Consider the following 12127-nt stretch of genomic DNA (forward strand, 5'->3'; position numbering starts at 1 on the left):
TCTCCTTCAAACCAAACTAATCCAGGACTGCAGATAATACTTAGTCCTGTATTGCTGATGAATTTCTAGCCTCCTATGTTACAACTATTTTCAGATTATAAATAAGATTGCAGTTTTATTTTTTATCATTGGGAAAGGGAAAATGCTTCTTCCTGGGAGAAAAATCTGCTGTGCCTACTATGACAGGTGTCAACTGCCTCTGGATTTCAAGGTTATGACAAGTAATGTTGTATTGCATTAAACCTTCAAATCATTTACTGTTATTAATCTAAATTATACCACATATAATCTCCATAGGAACTTGATTTGTGCTAAACTGCATCATAATAAAACCCCCAAACTAACAAACATCCAAAGCACACAAAACCACACAGAAACTCCCAAAAACCAAACCAAACCAACCTCAAAACACACACCAAAAGAAAACCAAACCCCAGAGCCCTGTATTGGATTGCACTGGTCAAAGGCCACTGGTGCTGCCCTCGTGGAGGGGGTGACCTGAGCTGGTTCCAGTTCCTGTCCCAGTTTGCTTCAGCAAAGCCAGCTGCTGAAATGTGAGTCATTTTCCATTCCTCTGCTTCTTGGTCATGTCAGGCAAAACACATTATACATTATAATTTATGAGTAATAATGTTAATTGCAAGCTCTGCGTAATTGGTGTGGTTCAAATATCTGCTCTTAATTGTCATCTGCTATCGGAGTCCTGACTTTTCTGAACAGCCATAGAATTTGATTTTTAATTACTAACTTACTGCTGCCATAAATGTCCACAAGTGATTTAGGGAGCACAGAATGCCATACCAGCTTTTGACAGGTTGTGGGGGTTTTTTTCCATGCAAGTCCTTCAGCTTTCTGGGGAAAATAACTCCAGTAAAACCAAAGCAGCACTATGAAAATATATCAGTTACAGTCACACTGGAGTTTCTGTAAAAGGGATTTCTTTATTCTGCCCAAATCTTGCATTAAGAATGAGGTAGTGATGCCAAAACAAATTAATTAAGAAATACATTTTTCTTGACTTTTAACTGGTTTCTCTGTCACCAGGAAACCAGTAGGTCTGAGAATTCATACATTTTCCTGATGGAGGGGTGGGGTTGTTTCTGGTGGTGTTTTTTGTCATTTTAATTAAATTTAACTGAATCTGTATTTGGCAAAGCCAAGAGATTGTTGTCAGTAGCAGACTCAGAGTCACTGGTGGCAGAGTGGGCTGCAGCTTGCAATTTTAAGGGTACATAAACCTCTGGCTGTATTCCACAGTTGCATTGGTAAAGTGCAGACCACAGTAAAACCTCCCTGTTGCAGCATAAATATGACATGAAAGTTGATTAACCAGGTTTATGTTGTTATCCAAGCCTGCAATCCATCTGCAATACAATGACAAAAATGAAAACTAAATTGTTCAGCAGCGAAATAGTGAACCTAGATTAGGAAAAGCAAAGGTTTAGGCATTAAATTCCCAGCAAAGTGACCAGTTTTTTGTTCTATGTGGAGCTTTGCTTCATTTTTTTGTGAAAGAACTGTATCGAATTGAGATAATTATCATTGAAAAGATGTTTGGTTCATCTGAGTGGACACACATGAAATGTGGTAAAATCTTCACATGTTCTGGGCTTGTCCTGTGTGTGCTCATCTGGAGAACTGGATGAAAACTGGAGTAGACCTGGATCTCTGAGATCTTTATTCTGCCATTTGTAATGTTCTCAAAAACACTCCCTGTCCATGAGTCACATTTGGAATCAACTTTTTCACTTCTTGTGCCGATATGTTTGAAGTTGAACCTTGGTGTTCCAGGGACTTTATGGATCAGTGTGATGGTAATTAAATATTCCAGATGTCGATGGGATTTGCAATATGGCTATTTTGGAAAATCAGTGTTTGAAGATGAATCTATTATTCCAAATTCTAGTATTGAAAAGGTGTGCATGTTGCTGAGGCAGCAGATGTGCCACCATGAATGAATGAATTTGATGTGTTTATACATTGTATAAACATGAAATTAAAGAGTTGTCTTGCTGACGTGGGGCCTTATTCATTGCAACATGGGCTCAGGAGACACCTTTCCCCTGGATCAGAATTAATCCTGATTTGTGTCTGCTGCATTCTGCTGCCTGGCCTTGCACAGCTTTGTCTCTGATCAATGTGGGCAGAGCAGGGTGTGGCCCTGGAGCAGCTCAGGAAGTGCAGAAGTTGATGAGTCACAGTTCCCTGGGCTGTTGAGGCCCCACATCTTTTCCTCCCTCCAAATCCTGCATAACTCCCCCATCCAGGTTAAATCTGCAGCACAAAATCACTTTGTTTCTAAAGAAATATGATTTTCTGTTCTCAAATGGATACTGTGTTAACTATTTTTGATCTACTTCTTCCCCTTGGCCCCCTCTTTTTATTTCATTTGAATAGCATGGCTAGTTTTTCAATCAGTCAAGTATGATTAAACCTAAATTCGGGGGGACCTCTACTCATCATTGCTGTTATTGTAGCAGGTCCTCTCCACATTGATGCTCGGCACAAAAAACCAAGAGAAATTGCCTGTTTTAAATAAGTATCCTGTTTTTTATGGAATCAGTAACTAGAATCTGTGCTTACCTCCATTTATTGCTGAATGAGGTAAATAATGTGCTCTTGTTTTCTCTTGAGACTCTGAAATTAAGCCCATTTATGTAAGATTTCAAACTAATTATAGGTGCATAATTCTGCAACATATGAAAACAGAATCTAAACAGAGCTGATGGGGAAATAGAAGTTTAATTCAAGCCCACATGAGCCATTATCAAAATTTCAGTGGAATAGAAGTTGGTCTGAAAGTATGTAAATGGCTGGTTTTATTCCTGCCTTTTAAAGTAATATTATGAATATGAATACCTTTATTTAATCAAGCTAATTGTGTCCGGGGAAAGTGAAACATTAGGTAATTTTAAACCCAAAATGACTGTCCATGCTGCACTCACCAGTTGGTTGAGTTAAATACAAGATCTCACACAGCCCTGGAGATGGTGGCTCTGACAGCAGGGCCGTGACAGACACTGCAGGGTCAAGGCCACGAGCTCTGTGTGTTGAGACACAACAACATGTCAAGATTTACTGGTTTTCATTAGGGCTTGTAAACAAAAATTATAACGTACCTAATTACTTCATTTTTATTCTGCTAATTCATTGCTTTTAATAGATGTGTTAAAAGTAATTCTATTTTTAAGGTTGATTAAAAATCAAAATTTGTATTTACTGAGAAGAAACCAGGAATTTTGTTTTTATCTGTTTATTGAATTAATGCTGCCTTTCTGTCTGGAAGGAGTGCTGCTGTAAAAGGGATCCTCACCCAACAAACAGGAGTAGAGGACGTTTTTAGACTGCCTCGTAATTTTCAGGAGGAGTGAGAGGCAAAATTATATACCCTGGAAAGAAAACCTTTGCAGCAAGGAAATCCTGATCCCAGCCTTCCCAGCAAGGCAGCTGATCCAGCACTGTGGGCAGCACAATGCCTTGTGGCTGTAGTGACACAAATTTGATTCCAGGAGCACTTCAGAAGCATATGCTGATATTTGGTGAGGGAGAATGGCTTTAAAACGTCCTTTGGAATGAGAAACTGTGCAATTGTTTCACTTCAGTGTGTGTTTGCAACATTTCTTAATCTATATCCCGTCCAGGGTGAAGGGAACAATTCCTGTGTGTGAAGATGAGACACAAATGGCTGGGAAGGAACTCAGACAGGCCAAGTGCTCCAGGTCTGGCTCTCCATCCTCAGGGCATCCTTCTCCTGCACCTCCCCTCTGGCTGGGCTGCAGGTCCCTCTGGGTGCACAGACATTCCACCTGCCGTGGGGGTTCTCACACACCAAGGGTGTTCCCATTTGAGGAATAAAACCACACTTCCTCATTTTGAGATTTGAAAGAGCACAGGAGTGTTTTGCTGATTCTTTGTGCAGGAGGAGCTTGTAAGAATTAGTCCTTTAAGATCCTCGTTGTTCAAGAGCCAGGATTCAAACAGAAGGGTCTGTTGGCTCAGCCCTGCTTTCCTCAGGAGATGTTTGGCGTTGCAAGTGCTGCTGTTTGCAGTTCAATTGCCCTCTTTTGAGGGTGGTCTTTCTGCATATGAAATTATGTCTCAAACTACAACATCAAGAGTGTACATAGGAGTGTAGAGGCACCACTGAGGGAAGTTTTTCTGTAATTTAAAAGCATGAGAAAATACCTTTAGGTTGTTATGAATTAATTTCATTTCAGAGAATAAGTTTCAAAAAGTGGGGACCTGTCAGAAGGAGCTCTGTGTGTGTGAAGTGTCACATCAATGGAACACCAAGAGAAGAGGAAACACTCAGTGTGGTTCTATTGGGTCAGATATGGAAGAAAAGTACTTACTGTGCTGGCAGAAAAAAGAATCACAGTTATTATCTAGGCCTTCTATAGAATCTCTTGGTCCATACAGGAGAATTGAGTGTTCCTTAAAATATGTGACTTTGGTTTTTTCTCTAGTTACTCAGTCCATAATCTGTATAAGTAGTTTGAAATCTAAAACCAAAACCAAAAAACCACAGCAACAAAACATCCACCAACATTTCAGAAAAGTCTGTTGGAAATAAAATGTGGAGTGAAATAAAGCCATTCCTTTATTCCTTTAGAATTCCTTGGTTGTCACTCTTTTCTTCTGAAGGTGCATTCTTGGCTTCAAGACTTTGAATTTATGGTAGAATAACAGTAAAAATCTAAGATGGATACTAAAATAACCTGATTTATCTTACTAGTGATCCTACGGTTGGCATGTGGCACAGTTTTGTGTTGTGGAATTATTGTCAGATGTACATTTCTTAGGGGTTTTGTAAACTGTAAGATGAACTAAACCAGAATTTAGCAATGAAATTATGTGGATTTCATTTTAAGTATTCCAAAGCAGAAGGTTGGAGCCTGGTGTCTGTGAAGAAACTTAACAGCAAATAGAACATGAGACAGGGGGTGAGGAGGGAGTGGGGAGAGGGAAAAGGATGCAGTTGTTTTGTAGTTTTGTTGCCCTTTCTATTTAGCAGGAGTTGATATGTGACTGTAGATATAGTACAAAAAAAAATCTCTATTTTAGTAAAGCTTTATAAAATAAAAGTACAAGTTTAAATTGGAGACTTTAAACACTGCCATTTGATGTTTGATGATGGACATTAGAATTGTTGGATTATTTGCATTTTCATTATTTGTAGAATGACTTCATGGCTTCCAGTGATCTTTCTCTTCAGTTATGGGCAAGACTTTCATTGCAGTGATGATGTCATGTCAGGTATTGTTAAATAAACTTCATTTTTATTCATCACTGTAGACTTTCATACAGTGATGGTTTTCCTTTCTCTTTCAGCTTCCCACATTTATACAGATCACAGGAGAGTTATCTGGATGAAATTATATTTAGCATTTTGCTCTTAACACACTTTTTTGTCAAGGCCACTACCATATTAATGATGATCCCCTTATTTAATAGTGATTATAATTGATTTCTCACAACCCTTAATGCCAGGCTATGATTAGGGAATGATCTATAGCCAGCTCTTCCTCATGGTGAGAGCTTTCATCAGACAGTGTAAGATTTGAGTGGAACTGGAGGAGTTTTATGCTATGAAGCCTTTATGAATATTAAAAAAGAAAAAAAGAGTAAAATGTGATTATTTTGAATGACTCTACTGACAAAACATTTAGTAATGCATGCTGCTGTTTGTGTTATTGTATTTTATTGTATTATATTGTATTATCTCTAAATGCCTGGCTGGGTTAACAAAGTAGAAACCTACAGTGTGGCTCCTCTTTCATGGTTTATTTCCTATTACTTAATATTTTCCTTACCCTTGATAAGGCCATGCTCATCTCTGCTCAGGTGGTCTCTTCTCCAAAGGGAGGACACTTGGGAGAGGAATGAGGATGTGAGAAAGACTGGGCTTAACTAAGCTGGGACTTCTCCCCCAGGACTTCAAAGTTCTCTGGCACATTCCCACTGCTGGAGAGGTGGCTGTTGGCAGGTTTAGACAATCCAGCACTGGAAATGGTCAGAGAGAAAGGAATATCTTTGGATCAGGAGCCCAAGGAGGAAGGACCTGTCAGCCCTCTGAGAACTATTCTGCTGGGTGGGTACAAAGCAGTCGTGGTCTGGTTTCTCAGGTCTCGCAGGCACAGTTTTTCTTCCACTGGAGGTGGAGCTGGAAGTCCTTCCAGTCTGGGTATTCCAGAGTCGGTGCTGGCAGCGTGAAACAATCTCTTACAAATGATTTAATAAATGAGGAATCAAACCTCTGAAGAAAGATCAAAAACTGTAGAGGAAATGCAGAGCAGCAGGAAAAGCCCGGAGCTGTGACCTACTCTCTTGTTCCATCACGTTCCACAACCTCCAATCTCTCTTAGTAGGATTTCTTTACTTTTTATTACTTTTTTTCCTTTCTCTTCCTCTATGACATAGCTTGGCTAATTCTACTTTTCTCTCCTTTCAGCTCTACCCTGTTGGTTGCTGTTCCTTCCAGTTGGTTCTTCTTGATGCTCAGATCCCACCTACCGACAGCAAGATCTACTTACATGGTTATTTACAGCAGATTTTCCCTTGTAAACTTACAAAATGTAATTGTTTTTCTTGTTTGCTGTGCTGCCTTTGGAGCAGTGCTGCTGTCTGGCTTTTAAGCCTAATGCCATGGTGCATCTGACAGCAGAAATGAGAAGGAATGATATAAAATCTGAGGGTTTTGTTCAAAATATAATATGGATTTGGGAAACTTCAATGTGAAAGAGGTTTCTTCTATAATTTAAATCCTTAGGAAATAATAATATTATCTGTTTTCCTGCTTTTTTAAAAAGAATAAATAGGTGAGTGTGGGGAGAGTGCTGCAGCACAGAGAAGAAACTCAAAATTTATTCATTAAACATTCATTGGCAGCACGTTGAGGAATCAAAAAGCTGCTTTTTTTCATGTTCACTTTCCTCACTTTCTTTTTTTAATAGAAACCTTGTGAAACAAGGACAGCAGGGCTGTGTGAATGGCTGCCTTGCGTGGGAGCTGAGGCACAATGAACAGAGGTGGGTGGCAGGACTCTGGTTTATGCCATTGATACTCATATTTCTGTCTGGAGCTGTGGGATGTTTTGTCTCAAACGTGTCTCTCCCCATCTTGCCTGTCCTCCCTTCCCAAAGGGAGGTGGGTGCCATGGTCCTGCACTGCCATTCCCATGTTTTGTGCCACATCCCAGCCTTGGGAGGGGCCCAAGCTGTCCCCAGTGAGGGGTCCAGGGCTGTCACTGCAGCTTCCAAGGGAATCAGTCTGGGGCCATCTGTCCAGGCTGGGATGTGTCTGACACAGCCTGTGGAAGATCCTGGGCACCCCTGCTACAATGCCATGAAAAATGACCATGTCAATGGGCAGTTTGCTGTGTCAGATGACCAGGAGTCTGTTCTGCAATTAAAGCACATCCAGAGATCTGACAACTGTCCCTGCCCACTGAACACGGATCCTTTTGAACTGTCCAGTTGTTCATCCATTTGCTTGTATTTTAAATACATGAATATGCATGGCCATGAAGCAGAAGGAAAAAAAATCCTTCTTCAGTCCTGTTTCACATATAACATCTATAGATACATGTGTTTCACCACAAAAGCATCCTGGGCTCATTTTTCATACATGAATTTTTTCTCTCTGCTGTTCCAGTGGAACAGCATGATAAGGTGGATTTCTGTGCACTTGCAAACCGGGTTTGGGCAGAGCAGTTCTCTGTCTCAGCCCTTGAGATTTGGATTTCTGTGCTCTCAGCAGGAGTGGGTGAAAGATCTAATTGGGTCCTTGTAGAAAGCAGCAACTTTATACAAGATCGTATGGAGAGTGATAAAAATTTCATTCCCAGGCACTTTAAGACCGTACAAGAATTTGGGTATCTGTCATCTGGGTTTTATTAGGTGACTTTTGTGATTTTTATTTATATTTTATTTTGAAATCATCGTGGGAGTGTTGCTACAATGAAGGGCTCGGGGAACTCTCATTTCTCTTTATAACTGCACATAGCAGGAGGTACTTAAAGGGACAGTGTGAAGAAAGCTTTGAAGAATCAGGGCCTCAGTTACCTCTTTCTTTCCAAAAAAGTCCTGAACTTGCAGCCTGTCAGAAGAAAAATGTGCTTTCCAGGGTGTTGTGTTATGGAACAGTGATGATCTTCTCTCAGTGCTGAGGAAAGTGTCTGAACCTGGGCAATATTGCTCCTGCCTGGGAAGAGAATACTGGAGATATAAAACATGGGAATGACAGGCAGGGAACATGTGGAGGGATGTGATAGGGTCTGACAGAGACAAAATACACTCATCTGCTGCATCCCCATTATTTATTTATGTATTTATTTTTAATTTCTACCTTTTGCTTTGTTTTTTTTTTTCTTGGATATTCTCCAAAAAATAGACTAAAGTGTCTTGTAGCTCTCCCAGTTGATATTTATGAGCATATTGAAATTACAGCATGTGAGGAATCACATCTTGAAGGGGTCTGTTGTGGGATTCAATAGGAACCATTATAAACAATTCTTCATCTTGCCCTTCTTTTGTAAGTTACTTGCACCAAACAAGCATTATTTGAAAAGGATCTTTAATAGGAAAAGATTTATATACAAATGCAAATTTGCAGTGTACAAAATCTCAAATAAAAATGTAGAGTCATGAAATTTTTAAAAAATATGAACAAAGTGTGTTCGTTTCAGAACATTCATTTACTTACCATGGTTTTGCACAGCTCCTGCTGTGTACAAGCCCTCCCTTCTTGAGAAATCAGGGCTATGTATGAATTTTTAAGTATTACTTTTTCCAAAAGTACAGAATAGTGCATATTCCTTTATTTCCTCCTTGGTATCTTCATATTTTTTCTTTATCCAGTGATAAAACTGGAGAATGAATGTGGATGTTAACACTGGAGGGAGAGCAGAATGATTTGGTCCACCAGAGTTGTTAAATCAGAGAGATTCATATTTTTAGTTCTGCTGGTACTGAGAAGTTGAATGCCAAGTATTTGAACTGAATACTTTTTTTGCCAAGTATTTGAAGTAATTTTATACTTAAAACATGGTAGATCTATATTATATATCTATTAGCTATATAAAATCTTTTTGTATCTAATGCAATCAGAGAAATACAATCCACGACCGAACTTCCCAGCCCATTAAAGACTCTTTTAAATGTTCATTCTAAGTTAAAATCTACTTCACTGGTGCAAATAAGAGTAAATGTAGAACAATTCTCTGTTCTGGATTTGTTTTGTTCTTTTAAATACATTATCCTAATCTCACTAGGATAGTAGTTTAGCGTGAGAGGTCAAGTTCTAAGAAAAAAATCATCATTTAAGGGGTTTGGAAATAAGTTATCAGCATGTGGATATCAATGTCAACAGCAGGACACCGAAGAACTAAAGCAAAGCTCTGTGCTGTGGAGCTTTCTGGAATTTGCAGCAGGACCCAGTGGCAAGTTGATTATTAGGATGAATTTGTGGAACCCTGGAGATGTTGAAGGCAGTGAAGGCAGTCCCCAAAGAGTGGAATTTAGTCTGGATCTTCCTTACAGTTCTTACTTTGAGCTGTTTTTCCTGTGAAGTCACAGATGGGAATAACAAGCTGAGGAGAGAAGGACAAACCTTCATCACAGTTATTGTGCCCTTAATTCAGACATGTCTGGATCTGAGACAATTATGGTGGAGGAGGTGTTTCTCTTTCTTGAAGTAGTGTATTTTTTAATATATAAAAGGAGATTATAGCAAAGAGAGCACAGAGGTGCACTGTTGAAAAATAGCTTCCAGATCAGGTCTGCTGCTCCCAGTCCTGGTGACTTATTGGGATCCCATTTTCATTTGCAGTGGACGGAGAAAATGCCATGGAGACAATTGTAGGGTGGTTGGGCAAAAGGCTGATGTGAAATGATGAGATGAATTCAAGCAGGAGGATGATACTGAAGGTCTGTCAAGGTTGCACTCGCGCTTTTTATTTCATCTTCATATCAATTATAGTTGGCCCTGTTTAAATAAAGAGCACAGTAATATTATTTTGATAGTTTGTTCAGTGCTTAATGAAATCTGTTTCTATTCTATTAGAGTTGTGTCTGTTACAGACTGAACACTGTGAGTTATCTTTATGAATTAGTTTTCCTTTTCTTTCTCATTAATAACTATGTCTGTGGCAGTTTGTTTCTATGGTAATGTTTGTGGTGCAGCTTTTTCTTTTGTTTTAAGTAAAATTCTGGAATGCTTGTGGGGACAAACACTCTCAGAATCCCATATGAGACTTTTCTGCAGGAAGATCATAAGATTTGACTCCAGAGGATGAAATAATCAGAGCAGCGAAGCCATTGTCATACAGAAGTTTTGTTTGACAAAATTAACAGGAAGGTCAGATAAATTTACTCAGAGTGCTTGGAGAATAAATTGATCAAAGTGTGGCTTAAAGGACGACAATTTTTTCCTTCTGAATGTAAACTCCTTGGAAATGCATATCCATCACCCGTTTCACAACAGGAATTTTGCTCCTACCTTGGAGCTAAAAGTGGTTTGGAGGACAATATTGCTTTTGCTATTTAGAGCCTGTACAAACCTTCGGAGGACTAGTTCCAGGGAACAGGGGGAACAAATGTCTCCTCAGCCAGAGCTGGGTGTTCCTACAGACACAGGAGATCAGTTCTGAGGTACTTTGTGAATTTCCAGCTACCTGAACAATGGAAAAGTCATTGCTTGGAAAATAATTAGAAAATAATAAAAACCTCAAATGGTCAAGGTAACCAGCCTTCCCCCACTGCCATGGATTTGGGGCCAGTTTAATCCCTACTCTTTACAGACTATTTTGTTCAGTCTCTAAAATTTCTCTACATTGATGTTTCAATATTATAAAATCTTCTCCTTCGAGCACCAGAAGGCCTCAGGTTGTATATAAGGATTTGTACAGACACATATGGTTTTTCAGGCCATGTATACTATATTTTATGCAGATAAGAAACTTTTAAGCAGGGATTTTTGCACCTTTCCTTTCTTTTTCTCTTTTCCCTTAATATGTCAGGAAACTTTTTATCCCAATTTTTCTGTGGGATGGGATGTGTTTCTCCAGAGAAACAGATTCCTCTTTAGAGGGAGCTGTGGCAGAGGAGGCAACCACTGCAAAAATGGGGTTTGCTGTTAGAAATGAAGCTTCAGTGTTAAATTATGGAACAGATAACACCACTTGATAATAAATACTTAGGAGCTGTGCTTCTGGGGCTTTAACAAATGCTGATGGGTGGTTTCATAATAGAACACAAATAAGAGACTTGTGAGCTTCCTCTGCCTCATTTTCATTAGTGCAGGGTTTGTGTTACAAACTCAGGAGCTGGGGCTGCAAACTGAAATATGGGGCATTAGGAACAGCCCCATTTGCATTTGCACTGCAGGCACTCTGCTTAATGTTCTTATAAATTGTGGGCTGCTCTTGAGAAGCCCTTTAATGGAGCCAGAAAACTTCAGATGACTTATCCCTAATATTCAGAGGATGGCATTGTATCAAGGAAAGAAGCTTCTTAGTGCAGCCCAGTACATGGATTTGGTTTTGCAAATGGCCCTTAAACCCATGTTCTTGTCCATAAATTACAACAATTCTTACTGTAACCTTAGTGGCACTACTTTTCTGAGTAAGCAAGGTTTTTCTTTTTTTCCCATTAAAGATTTGGAGATGTGTGCAGATAAGCACACACATATATATGGGGGGTTTTTACTTTTTTTTTTTTTTTTTCATTTTAGTTTGGTTATTTAGTTGGGTTTTTTTTGGGGGGGGTGTTTGGTTTTGATTGTTTTTTTGTTTGTTTTGGGGGGTTATTTGTTTTTTTTGTTTGTTTTGTTTGGGTTTTTTGTTTGTTTTGGTTTGATTTGGTTTTGGTTGTTTTTTTTTCTTGGACCCATTCACTAAGGAAAAAACAAATATTTTGGCCAATTTTCTGAATATTTTTTCAAAATACTCTTGCTTCAATAGATATTCGTAGGAATTTACTTACTGCTCAATATTCTTGTAGAAAGAGTTAAAATTAAAAGTATAAAGATAATAAGTAATACACCATCCTGTCATCATCTAATTCAGAGAATACTTGGTGACTGGAAAACAAGATTTCTGATAACTTCTAAATTGGTTTTATTCTACATC

At 39.0% G+C, this 12127-nt stretch overlaps 1 long non-coding RNA gene across 1 annotated transcript; it reads left to right on the top strand.

Moving 5' to 3' along the window:
* The first annotated feature begins 227 nt into the window (after window positions 1-227).
* On the top strand, window positions 228-6844 carry LOC135421811 (uncharacterized). The gene is made up of 3 exons (XR_010434211.1): window positions 228-554; window positions 5180-5256; window positions 6452-6844. It is a non-coding gene; the product is annotated as an uncharacterized LOC135421811 (long non-coding RNA).
* The last annotated feature ends 5283 nt before the right edge of the window (window positions 6845-12127 follow it).

This window comes from Pseudopipra pipra, chromosome 14 (genome assembly GCF_036250125.1).
Source record: "Pseudopipra pipra isolate bDixPip1 chromosome 14, bDixPip1.hap1, whole genome shotgun sequence".
Taxonomy (NCBI): domain Eukaryota; kingdom Metazoa; phylum Chordata; class Aves; order Passeriformes; family Pipridae; genus Pseudopipra; species Pseudopipra pipra.